At 44.7% G+C, this 15,749-nt stretch overlaps 1 protein-coding gene and 1 pseudogene across 8 annotated transcripts in view; one reads left to right on the forward strand and one right to left on the reverse strand.

Annotated features, from left to right (window-relative positions):
- Positions 1-15,749, forward strand: part of LOC112265846 (receptor-type tyrosine-protein phosphatase U-like) — a 275,257-nt gene that overhangs the window by 41,138 nt on the left and 218,370 nt on the right. The gene's annotated exons all lie outside the window — the stretch shown is intronic.
- LOC112264298 lies at positions 14,514-15,479 on the reverse strand (annotated as a pseudogene).

Here is a 15,749-nt window from a genome sequence, read left to right on the forward strand (position 1 = left end):
GTAAAGAGAGACAGAAAGAAAGGGAAGACAAAGAGCAGTAGACTATGAAAATGAAGGAGATGCAAAAGGAAAGAGGGACTGAGAGAAAGTGAGATGGAGAGATGAGAGGGTCTGTGACAGTGTTAGGACAGAGAGGCTGTTGTTTTCTATGAACACAGGAGAGCCTCTGTCTTCAGCTGCAGTCTTCTAAGCTTCAGTCCCTTCTTTGTCGCAGAGACGCCACCAAAGGAGATAGGGAGACAAGGAAGAGACTGGAGCCTAGCTAAAGTCCAATGAAGCCACCCCTGTGTAAGACAGAATACTTTACTTCTCTCGTTAGTGTAGGGATTTGTTATTCGTCTCAAGGCAGCGGTCTGTTTCAGAAACCATTAGATCTCAGTAAGATAGAAGTAATTTGTCAGCATATGATTTAGCAGGAGACATCCGTTTTGATATGTCACTTGTTTGGGCCCTTCATTCGGTTGGTGTGAAGTTGAGGCGACCGTTAGACTTTTTAAGAGGCTATTTGTGTGTGTGTGTGTGTGTGTGTGGTTGTGAATCACAGTGAGGACTTCTCTGAGCTGTCAGTAGAGAGAGTGCAGGCTGTTCTCTTTCCTGGCCATTCCTGCCTCAGTGTGCGATTGTGTGTGCGTGTGTTTGTGAGTGTGTGTGTGTAGTTCTCTCCTGGCCCCTTGCCTGCCTCTGTCTTCTGTCTCCCTATAAGAAACAGCAATGGAAGAGTCTGTGTGTTATCCATGGGATGAGCTACACTTCATTCTCACAGGCCAGGTGTCGAGACAAAGAGCAGCTGCAGCATCTCTGCGTCTAATCATCTTTAGCGTTGCGAGTGTGTTTCACTCTGGGATGGGTTCCACTAAATCTCCAGCAGAGTGATGTCAACTAAGTAGCACACCTTCCAGAGAGTTTGTTTTTAATAGAAACCTGAAGGTGTGTGTGTGTGTGTGTGTAGCTTGGTTGGTCCACAATCCTGTCTTATCTCCGTTTCAGGGTTAGTGATGATGAATGAGAGGATATCAGGGATGGTCTTCAGACTCGTAGTGTTTCTTTTGCCTGTCTGGAGCGGGACCTTGAACAGAACCAGTGGACATATAGCTAGCTTATTCACCTCTGTAATTGATCTTCTCTGGGCTTGTGCTCTCACCACTGTAGCTGCATCCTAAATGGCATCCTATTCCCTATGTATAGCACTACTTTTGACAAGGGCACATATAGGGAATAGGGTGCCATTTGGGACACACCCTGTAGCTGGGGAGGAGTTGGAATGGAGCAGTGGTCCATGTAACAAACCCAGACCTGTCCACTTGATACTATTGCACTGTTTACATTTTTCCGGTCAATCTAAATCAAGCACAGTTCAAGTATAAAAGTATTTGACACACACTACCGTTCAAAAGTTTTAGAACACCTACAGTACTCATGCAAGGATTTTACTTTATTTAACCTATTTTCTACATTGTAGAATAATAGTGAAGATGTCAAGACTATGAAATAACATATATGGAATCTGGTAGTAACCAAAACAAGTGTTTGTTTTGAGTGAAGGAAAAGCAGCCAACAAGTGCTCAGCATGTGGGAACTCCTTCAAGACTATTGGAAAAGCATTCCAGGCGAAGCTGGTTGAGAGAATGCGGCTATTTGAAGAAACTCAAATATAAAATATATTTGGATTTGTTTAACACTTTTGGTTACCACACGATTCCATATGTGTTATTTCATAGTTTAGACGTATTCTACAATGTAGAAAATAGTCGAATAATTAAAAACCCTGGAATGAGTAGGTGTTAGGTGTTCAGTATAGCTATCAATATTAACAAGATGGCGCCAGAGGGTAGGCCTGCCGTCTTATCGGCTCTTAACCAACCATTCTATTTTGTTTGTTCGTGTCACGCCCTGACCTGAGTATTCTTTGTTTTCTTTATATATTTTGATTAGGTCAGGGTGTGACGAGGGTGGTATGTGTGTTTTTGTCTCATCTAGGGTGTTTGTACTGTCTAGGGGTTTTGTAGATTTATGGGGTTGTTTCCATCTAGGTGTTTATGTAGGTTATGGTTGCCTAGATTGGTTCCGGCAGCCCCAAAAATGTATTGGGGGGTGGCACACAGGGAGTGTGGCGAAGCCAGGTAAGAGACCTGCGCCAACTTCCTGTGCTTACCGGAGATAGAGAGGAACCTGGCAGGCACCGTGTTAACGCATGGAGCACACTGTGTCCCCAGTGCGTGTGCATAGCCCGGTTCTGCTAGAGTCTCCCATCTGTCCTGAGCTGCTAGAGTCTCCCGTCTGTCCTGTGCTGCTAGAGTCTCCCGTCTGTCCTGGGCTGCTAGAGCCGCCAGTCTGTCCTGAGCTGCTAGAGTCTCCCATCTGTCCTGAGCCGTCAGAGCCGCCAGTCTGTCCTGAGCCGTCAGTCAGCCAGGACCTGTCAGAGCCGTCAGCCAGCAAGGAGCTGCCAGAGCCGTCAGTCAGACAGGACCTGCCAGAGCCGTCAGTCAGCCAGGACCTGCCAGAGCCTTCAGCCAGCCAGGAGCTGCCAGAGCCATCAGTCAGCCAGGACCTGCCAGAGCCGTCAGTCAGCCAGGACCTGCCAGAGCCGTCAGCCAGCCAGGACCTGCCAGAGCCGTCAGCCAGCCAGGAGCTGCCAGAGCCGTCAGCCAGCCAGGAGCTGCCAGAGCCGTCAGCCAGCCAGGAGCTGCCAGAGCCGTCAGCCAGCCAGGAGCTGCCAGAGCCGTCAGCCAACCAGGAGCTGCCAGAGCCGTCAGCAAGTCCAGAGCTGTCCCTCAGTCCGGAGCTGCCCCTCGGTCCTCACCTTTGTGGGGGGGTACTGTCACTCCCTGACCTGAGTATTCTTTGTTTTCTTTATATATTTTGGTTAGGTCAGGGTGTGACGAGGGTGGTATGTGTGTTTTTGTCTCATCTAGGGTGTTTTAACTGTCTAGGGGTTTTGTAGATTTATGGCGTTGTTTCCATCTAGGTGTTGATATAGGTCTATGGTTGCCTAGATTGGTTCTCAATTAGAGGCAGGTGTTTATCGTTCTCTCTCATTGGGAACCATATTTAGGCAGCCATCCTCTTTGGGTATTTTGTGGGTTACTGTCTATGTTATGTTGCATGTTAGCACATTGTTTATATAGCGGTCACGTTCGTCTTATTCGTTTTGTTGTTTTTGTTTAAGTGTTCTTCGTGTTCTTTATTAATAAAGAAGAATGTATTCCAACCACGCTGCGCTTTGGTCTACTCCATATAACGATCGTGACAGTTCGTAACTTTTCGCTTTGTTCGTAACTTGTTTTGTATGTAATGTTTCTGCTACCGTCTCTTATGACTGAAAAGAGCTCCTGGACATCAGAACTGGGATTACTCACCTCAAATTGGACGATGAGTTCTTCTTCAATGTGTCGGACACGAGGGATATACTACGGATACCCGACCAAGCCCAGATCCCCGTGATTCGCTGGAAAAGGAAATGTAGGTTTCGCAGAAAGAGATCAGGATGCCTTATGAGGATCAGGCGATGAGTGGCTAATCTGCCCTTGCCTTCATTCTGCTAGCTAATGTTCAATCGATGGAAAATAAATGGGATGAACTGAAAGCAAGTATATCCTACCAGTGGGACATTAAAAACTGCAATATCTAATGTTTCACCGAGTCGTGGCTGAATGACGACATTAAGAACATACAGCTGGCGGATTATACACTATCTGCAGGACAGAACAGCAATGTAACAAAATTTGTCTTCCTCTGACGAGTATGACAGATCGGACTAATGTGCAGCGTGGTAAGTGTTAGTCATTTTTAATGAAAAGACACTGAACACGAAAATACAAAATAACAAAGTGAAAGACAGAAACGAAAAACGAAACAGTTCTGTCTGGTGAAGACACAGAGACAGAAAACAATCACCCACAATGAACGACACCTGCCTCTAATTGAGAAGCATACCAGGCCAAACACATAAACACAACATAGAAAAAAGAACATAGACTACCCACCCCAACTCACGCCCTGACCAAACTAACACAAAGACATAATAAAGGAACTAAGGTCAGAACGTGACAAGCAGCCTCTGGTAAGACACGGGACGGGGGCCTATGCATATTTGTAAACAATAGCTGGTGCACGATATCTAAGGAAGGTTTTGCTCGCCTGAGGTAGAGTTTCTCATGATAAGCTGTAGACCACACTATCTACCTAGAAAGTTCTCATCTGTATTTTTCGAAGCTGTCTACATATCACCACAAACCGAGGCGGGCACTAAAACTGCACTCAATGAGCTGTATTTCGCCATAAGCAAACAGAAAAACACTCATCCAGGGGTGGCGCTCCTAGTGGCCGGGTACTTTAATGCAGGGAAACTTAAATCCCTTTTACCTAATTTCTATCAGCATGTTAAATGTGCAACCAGAGGGAAAACAATTCTAGACCTCCTTTATTCCACACATGCATGCAAAGTTCTCCCTCGCACTCCATTTGGCAAATCTGACCATTACTCAATGCTCCTGATTCCTGCTTTCAAGCTAAAATTAAAGCAGGAAGCATCAGTGACTCAGTCTATAAAAAAGTGGTCAGATGAAGTAGATGCTAAACTACAGGACTGTTTTGCTAGCACAGACTGAAATATGTTCCGGGATTCTTCCGATGGCATTGAGGTGTACACCACATCAGTCACTGGCTTTATCAATAAGTGCATTGAGGACGTTGTCCCCACCATGACTGTACGTACATACTCCAACCAGAAGCCATGGATTACAGGCAACATTCGCACTGAGCTAAAGGGTAGAGCTGCGCCTTCAAGGAGCGGGACTCTAACCCGGACGCTTATAAGAAATCCCGCTGCGCACTCAGATGAACCATCAAACAGGCAAAGCACCAATACAGGACTAAGATTGCATCGTACTACACCGGCTCTGACGCTCGTCGGATGTGGCAGGGCTTGCAATCTATTACAGACTGCAAAGGGAAGCACAGCTGAGAGCTGCCCAGTGACACAAGTCTACCAGACGAGCTAAATAACTTCTATGCTTGGTTCGAAGCAAGTAACACTGAAACATGCATGAGAACATCAGCTGTTCTGGACGACTGTATGATCATGCTCTCCGCAGCGGATGTGAGTAAGACCTTTAAACAGGTCAACATTAACAAGGCCGCAGGGTCAGACGGATTACCAGGACGTGTACTCCGGGCACGTTTTCTGACATTTTCAACCTCTCTCTGTCTGAGTCTGTAATACCAACATGTTTCAAGCAGACCACCATCGTCCCTGTGCCCAAGAGCACTAAGGTAACCTGCCTAAATGACTACCGACCCATAGCACTCACGTCTGTAGCCATGAAATGCTTTGAAAGGCTGTTCATGGCTCACATCAACACCATTATCCTGTTAGAAGTATACCTAGGGATCATGATTGGGACTGTACCAAATGATTGATGTATTAGAATATTTGATTATGCTTATGTTGCATTAACAGGGTCCTACATTTATAGGTTCCTAGACTACAGATTAACGATATGAGGTTTTAATATTGTTCCACAGTTTTCTAGTTCTCTCTCTCTCTCTCTCTCTCTTATAAAGAGACCCCTCTGAGAAATGTGTGACAGACAGAACTCTGCAGGGGAGTGTAGGAGATAAGACTACTCAGACATTCCACTATAAATCAACTTGGACATTTACTGCTAAGCTTCTAGATAACACACTAAAAGCCTTGTTTATATAGCTTGGTAGGTATGGTTTTGGTCTCAGGAGTAAAAGGTAATGACGTAGGCAGTGACATCACTAAAGGCTGGACTTCGGTTTAATAAAAGCAACTTGCGACCTTTTCTTTTTTACAGAACTTACTCGGAAACATGCGTGCTACGTTCCTGATTGTCAACTTCTGTCTACCATTGCATTAATAAAGGTTTTAGAATTATTTAATTAAAGATATTGTCATAATGATAATTTCACCAATGATTGACAAGGAACAAGGGAACGAACCCTAACAATCCCAGAAACTCTAGACCCACTCCAATTTGCATACCGCACCAACAGATGATTTAATCTCTATTGCACTCCACACTGCCCTTTCACACCTGGATAAAAAGAACACCTATGTGAGAATGCTATTCATTGACTACAGCTAAGCGTTCAACACCATAGTGCCCTCAAAGCTCATTACCAAGCTGAGGACTATGTGGCTATGCAAAATCACTGGATGTTTTTGGAACTAGTGAACGTAACGTGCCAATGTAAACTCAGATTTTTTATTTAAATATGAACTTTATCAAACAAAACATGCATGTATTGTGTAACATGAAGTCCTATGAGTGTCATCTGATGAAGATCATCAAAGGTTAGTGATTAATTTTATCTCTATTTGTGCTTTTTGTGACTGGAAAAATGGCTGTTTTTCTGTGGCTTGTTGGTGACCTAACATAATTGTTTGTGGTGCTTTCGCCGTAAAGCCTATTTGGAATCGGACACAGTGGAGGGATTAACAACAAGATTACCTTTAAAACGGTATAAGATACATGTATGTTTGAGGAATTTTAATTATGAGATTTCTGTTGTTTTGAATTTGGTGCCCTGCACTTTCAATGGCTGTTGTCATATCATCCCGTTAACGGGATTGCAGCCCTAAGACGTTTTACGGACTTGTAATAAGCATTTCACTGTAAGGTCTACACCTGTTGTATTCGTCGCATGTGTCAAATAATATTTGATTTGTTCTTAAACAATTTGACCTGTAGTGTATATGCTGCTGGAGCTAGGAGCACAAGCATTTTCTCTGCACCCACAATAACATCTGTTAAACATGTGTATGCGACCACTAAAAATGTATTTGATTTGATTTAGGCAGCTTCAGCCCCTGTGGTAGCTGTTCATTCCCATAGATACTGGAGCATCAAACTGGTTGTTCCACCTAGTCCTACATTCTGTTTCACCTGATGTGATGTGTGGCTTTGTTCTCCCCTGACTAAAGGAAGAGGATGGTTATTTGGCTTTGAGTTCCTCCCTCCCTCATGACACTTCTGTGTTCTCATCTGGTCACGTGGCATCCTCTAGTCTCACCTCTCTCTGATCTCTCTAGCTGGTAAATTATCCCTAGGACCACTTCAGAGGCCTCCTTTCTCTGTGGGCTAAGTTATGTCCCACAGGAGCTTCTGCGTGTATGTTGGGATGCCTTCTCTTCTGTGTGTATTTATAGAGGCAGGATCCTTCCAATTCTTGTCCACACCAAACTGTATTCTCTCTGTCTCCCCAGCGTGTCTGAATTATCTCCTTCATAATCAGTCAGAAAGACAACATGGCTGTCAATACATTTCCCTCACCTCATTTCCATTAACGCTTATAAGGGTCTCGGTAGATATCGGCTCTCTTGCAGTCGTGTGCATCTGTGTGTGTGACCAGATTTTTCAGGATCAGTAGCTCATTAGTGTTGTGTTTGTCCTCATCGATCCAGCCCACTGCTGCTGGAGCCACACTGCTACTGCCCTCCGAGTCCCTCTGGACTACTACTGCTGACCACTGCTACTGCCCTTTGAGTCTTTAGTCTCCTCTCAACCACACAGGCCAGGGGAATGGAGTGATGGAGGGGAGGAGGGATGGAGGAAACGAAGGGAATGAGGGAAGGATGCATGGAAGGGATGAGGGATAGAGGAGAAGGAGGGAATTAGGGAAGGATGGAGGGAAGAAGGCAATGAGGGACATATTAAACAATTCTTGGGCTAATTTCAGAGTTTAGCTTGCCTGAGAGAACTCAAGAAGTAAGTAAAAAAAAGGAAGTAAGTTTTGCATGTCTCCACCATGTCATGATCAACTCTCAGAATCATACTAGTATCAAATGTAAAGTCCTCACCCTGAAGAGGTGTGCGCACGTGCGCGTCTGGACTGTCGTCAGTATTGAAATCCTGCCTGTCATTTTAATGTGGTTACGAGGATGTCCACCGGCCCTGATCATTCCACACGCGTGACTGGCATTCATGTGCTTGGCAGCTAAACAGGAGGGGAGATGCAGGTGTGTGTGTAAGAGTAACGTTCCCTCCGTGCTCAATCAGGGCTGGATGATCTAGGATTAGTGGTGATGCCTCCTTTCATCCTCTCGTGGGAGCTGGTGTGTTTGTCTGAAAGACAGAAAGACAAAATGCTAATCACAGCTATAGATAGGACTAACTATAGATGACTAGGCATAGGCATGAGGCTGTATGGAGGGACGGAGGGAGGGAGGGATCCAAGCCCTCTGTCCTGTCTAACACACTATGCTAATCAGAGCTGTAGATGGGACCCATTGAGGACTGAATTTAAGCCTGTAGATCCTAGAGGAGATGGGACGCATAACCATGCTTAATAACCTCTTAGATGTTATGGCAACATTTTGATTTCTGACTAAATAGACATACCCAAAAGTAACTGTTATTCATGTGTAATTACATGATTCGGACATGCCAAAACGTGATATATTTGGAAAGGAGACATCTGGGAGATTATGAAGAAATTATCAGAAGATAGGAGTTAAATAGTTCAGAATACACAAGATCAAGCACACACAAAATGCGTTTTTTTTATTTTGAAAGTAATTTTTAATTGACATGCTAGAAGTGAATTATTGATGCCCAGAGCTGGAAACACATCAGATGGCTTCCACAACATGTGAAAAATATCAGAGGAAAATGAGATTGATAGTCCTAACATCTAGAAATGGCATATGTCTGTAAATTAGATAATTCTAGTGCAATTATATATTTTCAATCCCACATTGTGGTGGTGTTATGGGGTATCCAGTGTCCTTTCAACCTCACCAAAGTGTCAGAATGTGGTATTGCACTGTTTTTGCACACTGGATGTGCCTAAAAATTATTGTTCACGATAAAAACAAATTCTCTCCGACTTCTCTCCAAAATAAGTGTTTTTTTCAACCTTTCCAAAGTGACTGAACATTTAGCCGAGGCATATTCAATGTATTGGTCCCACATACACATGTGCTGTTTTCAAAAACAATACAAAAGCAACAGATGTGCATTAAAAAAAATCTATAAAACACAAACTTGGTTACACACGTGTTTTTCACAAAAAAAGGTGCAAAAATTGAAATAAGCTGAACTAATTACAAATGGCATTCATGTTTGTTTTACATCCCAGGTGTAGATGATTGGATTTCACTTTCACCATAGCTTGTGCATGTCATGATAGTCTTTGAAGCAGTCAATCTCTCTGACCACAAAAAGCAAACTGGCATTTCAGACAGAAGATCTGGCATTTCAGACAGAAGATCTGGCATTTCACCCCCCTTTTGTGTTTTGTGCAATGCTTGCAGTTCTTCCTTTTCTTTTTGGCATGCATGTTGGATAGTGGCGCTCAACTTGAGTGGGGGGCCTTGTGATGGTTATGATGTTGCATTGGCCCCCCCAACACCAGCTGCTCTCGGGAAGGCCAACTGGGAGAGAGGGGTTTGACCTTTTGCTTTGGCCATCTGCTTGTGGAGAATGAAAGCATTTACTGTAGCAATGTCCACAAAGTGGTTAAAAAAAGTATTGTGTGGAGGACCTGGTAGTAGCCTATCAAAGCGTTAGATAGGTCGACACCTCCCATGCTGGCATTGTAGTCCTTCACAGAAACAGGGACATTCTTCCTCACCCCTGCCCTATTGGCATTTTTCACCCTCCTTGAGACATGGTCGTTATTGAATGCCTTGTGCTGTATGGTGAGCATGGTTACGTCCAACGTATGGTCCCCGTCTCCTCTGTCTTTGTCAAGTCTTGGGGAAACCGATTCTGTTAGGACGAATTGTGCCACAGGCCACAATTTTCTTTTTCAAGAGTTCTATGAAAAGCATGGGACTGGTATAAAAATTGTCCACAAAGAGCTTGTACCCACTGGCAAGTAAGGGGAAGTTCATCAGCTGAATGACAGAGTCATAACTAAGGCCCTTACCAGTGGTTTTTATCGCCTTGCCTTCATAGATGAAAAAGTTCCACATGTTGGCAGAGGCTGAAATGGCTAGCACAAAGAGCTTGTAGCCCCATTTCGTTGGCTTATTTTTCATACATTGCTTCAAGCCAATTCGAGCCTTTGAGACAACCATGCGCTCATCTATAGATAGATTTTAAGCAGGCTGGAAGTAAGTTTTTCCATATCTCCACCATGTCATGATAACAAGGCTTGACTCTTACAAGACGAGCATACCCTGCAGTCCCCTTCTTCTGGCCATTCTCCTTATTTTTTTGTGGGTCAAATCAAATCAAAGTTTATTTGTCACGTGTGCCAAATACAACATGTGTAGTAGACCGTACAGTAAAATGCTTACTTACAAGCTCTTAACCAACAGTGCAGTTGAAGTAAAAAAATAGGTATTAGGTAAACAATAGATAATAAAGAAAGATAAAAATAACATTAGCGAGGCTATATACAGGTGGTACCAGTACAGAGTCAGTGTGCGGGTGCACCAGTTAGTCGGGCTATTTGAGGTAATATGTACATGTAGGATTAGTTAAATTGACTGTGCATAGATCATAAACAGAGAGTAGCAGCAGCGTAAAAGAGGGGTGGCAGAACACAATGCATAGTCTGGGTAGCCATTTGATTAGCTGTTCAGGCTTGGGGGTAAAGGCTGTTGAGAAGCCTTTTGGTCCTAGACTTGGTGCTCCGGTACCGCTTCCCATGCGGTAGCAGAGAGAACAGTCTATGACTGGGGTGGCTGGAGTCTTTGACAATTTTTAGGGCCTTCCTCTGACACTGACTGGTATAGGAGGTCCTGGGTGGCAGGCAGCTTAGCCCCAGTGATGTACTGGGCCGTACGCACTACCCTCTGTAGATCCTTGCGGTCGGAGGCTGAACAGTTGCCGTACCAGGCAGTGATGCAACCATGCTCTCGATGATGCAGCTGTAGAACCTTTTGAGGATCTGAGGACCCATGCCAAAACTTTTTAGTTTCCTGAGGGAGAATAGGCTTTGTCGTGCCCACTTCACGACTGTCTTGGTGTGTTTGGACCATGTTAGTTTGGGGGCATGATTGGTCCTCCTTTTCCTGTAGTCCCCAATCATCTCTATTGTCTTGATTACGTCTGCCATTTCTTCTGGCGCCATCTACGTTGTCACTCATGAATAGTACAGTTGATGGCCAAGAATCGGTTTTCACTCATGATGGAGATGGGGAACTCAAACCGATAGAGTGGGGACTTGCTCCAGTTGTCAACTAGTCTTGATACCTTTATCAGTCTCATGTAAATCACCAAGGAAATGTAGCTGAGCATGTCACCCATGGTAACAGGTTTCTGAGACATCATCCCCCCCCCTGCTGCTTCTTGTCCCCATACTTGTTGGTATTACGAATTAGTGTCCACAGTACAGAGGTGGTAAAGTAGAGCTCAAACAGCTGTAAGGTGGTGTGTGTTTTATCACTAACCAACTGTGGGCCTTCAGGTCGTTTGCGTTTAAACCTAAATGGTTCTCCTCATCATCTTCAAGGACCTTATGCAACCTGTCCTCAGTTTCATCTCCCTCTGTTGTGCTGCTTCCACTGCCTCTTCCACTGCCTCTTCCTCTGCCTCTTCTCTATTGAGGCCTAAATCTCCTCCCGGCCCCTGCACCTCCAGATGAACTTGCAGAGATAAGAGTGGTCCCAGGGCCTGCGGTGGGGGTGGTTGAAGAGGAGTGGAGTCTTTGTTGAGTGGTGGATGTAGAACCATCAGACGGGTAATTGACATAGCATTGAGGGGGGTGAACACCTTGACCGGCGGGGTGGGGGTCAAAACATCATCCTCCAAATCATCTGCATCCTCCACTTTGTGTTGAATAAAATAAAGGGATGCATTACAGTTGACTACATTTACAAAACAGCATTACTGTGCAGTAAAAACACCAAGCCTAAACTTTATCTGTACAGTGACTCACATACCATTCTCATACCAGACAGAATTGAATAAAATAACATCTAATAGGATCCCCAAATATGAAGACTTTACATTTAGGGGATTTAAAACAGATAATGATCAGGAGATCTAGGTTCTGCATGTCCAGCAAATATATTTGATATTATCTGCAGAGCTTTGGTACCAGCTGAGAGCTGTACTACAAATATATAAATAAGTATGTTGTTGAAAAATGACTAGTCCATTAAAAAAAAAAGTTTTTCCTTTTATTCAGAGAAAAAAAAATGCAACACACAGCAGTCATTATTCCATTTAAACATTTTTTCTGTTCCAAATAGAGTAATTGTCTTTCTTTGTGTGCAGCGTGCTATGGAACGGTGACAATAGGGGATTAGGGTTTCTAATTATCTTCCCAAATCCACTTTAGCCAGGCTAGTGAGTCTGCCCTGCTGCTGAGCTGGGGTTTATAGCTAGTGAGTCTGGCTTGGGGCTCAGCTAGGTTTTTAATCTCTCTCATGCCACTGAGCTGCTTCTGGATGGGAAGGCGCAAAGAGAAAAAGAGAGAAAGGGGGAGAGAGAACGAGAGAATAAGCGAGAAAGAGGAATAGAGAGAACAGGAACATGACCCTGCCTGCTTTCTCCTTTGCAGGACTGACAGGTGGAAACCTGATGTACCAGGGTCATAATGTCTCTCCCCTGACACCCATCCTATAGGATCTGTTGACCTATAGGTTAAGCTATAGTTGAGGTTGAGGACATAGACTTTAGAAACTCTTTTCCTGCCAGCCAGGTAGAATACATCATATCGTCCAGGTGGTTTATGGTAACGTATTGAGAATAGTCATTGAATAATTCATATTATGTTATGCCCCTCGGCACCAATGATATGTGACCTCTGACCCTCTGTGGGTTCTGTGCATCTCTCAGACCTGCTCCCCCAAAGCAATAGGGGTGGGTTCTGTTAGAATGACCTTCAGGTCCCTGCTGTATGCCTCTATGACTATGCTGATGGCAGGGTTGCAGTTTTGTGAGAAATGTTGTGAAAAAGGCTGTATCAGTACAATTTGTTGAACTGATTGAACAGAGAGCCTGATTTCCTTGGCTAGCACACTCACGGCTCTGTCCGGCTGACGTGACCTCAAAGACACAATCACCGCCAGATGTTGCTGAAGTCACCTTGTTCACCTCCTTGCCCATCAATATGCCGCCTGGCAAGAAATTATTCACATTCTATTCAGGACAGACGGGGAGGCGGGAGGGGACAGACGCACGGACAACTTCGTCACGCTGTCAAAGTGTTAGTCAGTCTTGAGCATGAATCATCTCTTCATGGCTTCTCCCCCTCCTCCCCCATTCTTCTCCCCCTCCTCAGCCCTTCTTCTCCCCCTCCTCAGCCCTTCTTCTCCCCCTTCCTCATCCCTTCTTCTCAACCCTCCTCACCCCTTCTCCCTCTCCTCACACCCTTCTTCTCTCCCTCTTCTCACCCCTTCTCCCCCTCCTCACACCCTTCTTCTCCCCCTCCCCACCCCTTCTTCTCCCCCTCCTCACCCCCCCTTCTTCTCCCCTCTCCTCACTCCTTCTTCTCTACCCTCCTTCCACCTCCTGACCACTGAGAGTGGCCAGATGGAATGTTTAGCTACTAGCTAATTAGCCCCCAAGCTGTGACACTCTCTCACTGTTTCAGGTCGGTCAGGTTGTGTTTTTCCTCCTTTTCCACAGACCTCACTCTCAGTTAGCTTCAGATTGGGCCAAGGTGCATAACTTCGTGTCCTATATAGAGTTTGTATCCATGACCATGACATACCTCTGCTAATCATGTTGCGAGATTGAGCTGTGTGTGTGTACGGCTATGTGTGACTGTGATCCTAACACAAGGTGAAGTGTGTTATCCAGAACACTCTAGTTATGTGTCTTTTACTCTGATGGCGGTGGTAGCATCTCTGGCTCTCAACCTCCAGGAAAGCCTCAACCAGGGAAACAGACCCAGAAATAATGATGCTGTATTGCCATGGACTTTCTGAGGCCAGGCTGGCTGCTTTTCCTCTCATTCATTATGTCACCTGCCGCCTCTCAGCCATGTCTGTGTGTGACCCAGAGGAGCACTATTAGTTGGATACGATCATGTCCCGTGTCTTTCTTCAAGTGACAAACATGTTTTAATCTGACAGCCAACAGCATATAATATATATCTATATTTCAAAGCATCACATGGCTAGTAATGTCAATACACTGAGGCATCATTACAGCACAGAATCTCTCTCTCTCTCTCACTCTTCCAAATGTAGAGAGAGAAAGTTCATCTTAACCCACTCCCCTCTCCCGACACTCCCACCAAAAAAAGAAGTACAGTAGGAAGAATTTCCAGCGCCCATCACCCCAACACAACAGGTGTCAAAAAGTGGTTTACAGTAACCTTACCGTAATTCCGTTATTAAGAGCCTCACATTGCATAATAATATTTGTCACTATATGCTATACGCCTTTAAATGATTGTTTGACACGCAAATATTTTCATAATGAATGGAATGTTTATTGCTTCATTATGTTTTTTTATAGTAATGGATTAATAGAGAGAAATATAAAATGTATTACCAAAATTACTTTTAAATGTACGTTTCATTTAAAACGTTATGAATTGTCTATCAATCAAATCTATCTATCAATCAATCTATGAAACCTTCAATGAAAAATAAATGCACTCCAGCCTTCATGGGTCCCATAACCATTCCAGGCAAATCCAGTGAAATCCCCACACTGAAGAGGGTTACCCTCAAGGAAAAACCCACCTCCACCAATACAGTAGTGTTCAACCTCACCGCCCTTGGGTTTGACCCCAGAGCAGATGGCTGTGGCCGCCCGTTCATAGTTTATGGCTCTGAAACTGACGAAGCCTCCCTCAGTCTCCCCTCTAGTCTCCCCTCTAGTGTTCGGGCCGTAGAACATTTTGGTGGACTCTTTGTCCCAGAGGTCATAAACTATGGGAATGGAGGGTCCATTGTCGGACAGGTGGTTACCAACGTTGTACTCGACTGGGTAGCGGTTGAAGAGGTAGTACAGGTTTCCTCCGTACAGATGGAGGAAGCGCCTCTCAGTGTGGTAGCGCATGATGGCGGCCAGGTTCCAGTGGTAAAAGGGTGTTTTGTTGGGAACGTGCCACACCGACATGTCTTCTGCATCTATGTCATAGTAGCCAGGATTCTTGAAGTCATCGTCCGTGGCTGCCTCCACTGTTCCGAAAGTCTTCCTGTTGGCCCAGTTGCCTTCCCCTTTTGGCCAGTTGGCATTGTTGCCCTGCTGGCTGGTCCAACGATCACCAATTGTGCACTTCCAGTAAATGTTATCCTCGTGCACGCTTGCCACCAGAGTCCAGCTGCCGCCCGCTGTGGTCATGTCACAGAAGGTCTGTTACTCCACCCCAGTAGCTGTGGTCAAGGAGTACAGACCATCCTCAGATGGACCATATACGTCTCTAACTTCCTTGCAGCTTCTAGCAATGAACTGAGCCCTATTTCTTATCTCATCAACTTTGGCAACTTTTGGAGCGCTTGTCGGTCCAATCTTCTTTACAGAATCAAGTGGTGAAGTGTTTGACGTCTGAAACGCCATCAGTAGCGGGATCGTCAGCAGAAAATCCTGGTACATCATGTCTGTTGTAGTAAGGTTTCAGTGAGGGTCTGAACCTGATAGGACAGCCCATATTAAACTAGCATGTAGGCAGGAGTAGGCCTGGGATATACAGCCTGTTTATGGTTTCAGAATTATCTTAGCGACAGAACTCAGGCCATCTTGCTAGATGGGGTTAAATCAGAATTTCTTGATATTTAAAAAGGTGTTCCTCAGGGTTCGATTTTGGGTCCATTATTGTTCACTTTGTATATTAATGACACTGTTAATTCTTGTAGGATTCATCCCTAT

Source organism: Oncorhynchus tshawytscha, linkage group LG13, assembly GCF_018296145.1.
Source record: "Oncorhynchus tshawytscha isolate Ot180627B linkage group LG13, Otsh_v2.0, whole genome shotgun sequence".
Taxonomy (NCBI): domain Eukaryota; kingdom Metazoa; phylum Chordata; class Actinopteri; order Salmoniformes; family Salmonidae; genus Oncorhynchus; species Oncorhynchus tshawytscha.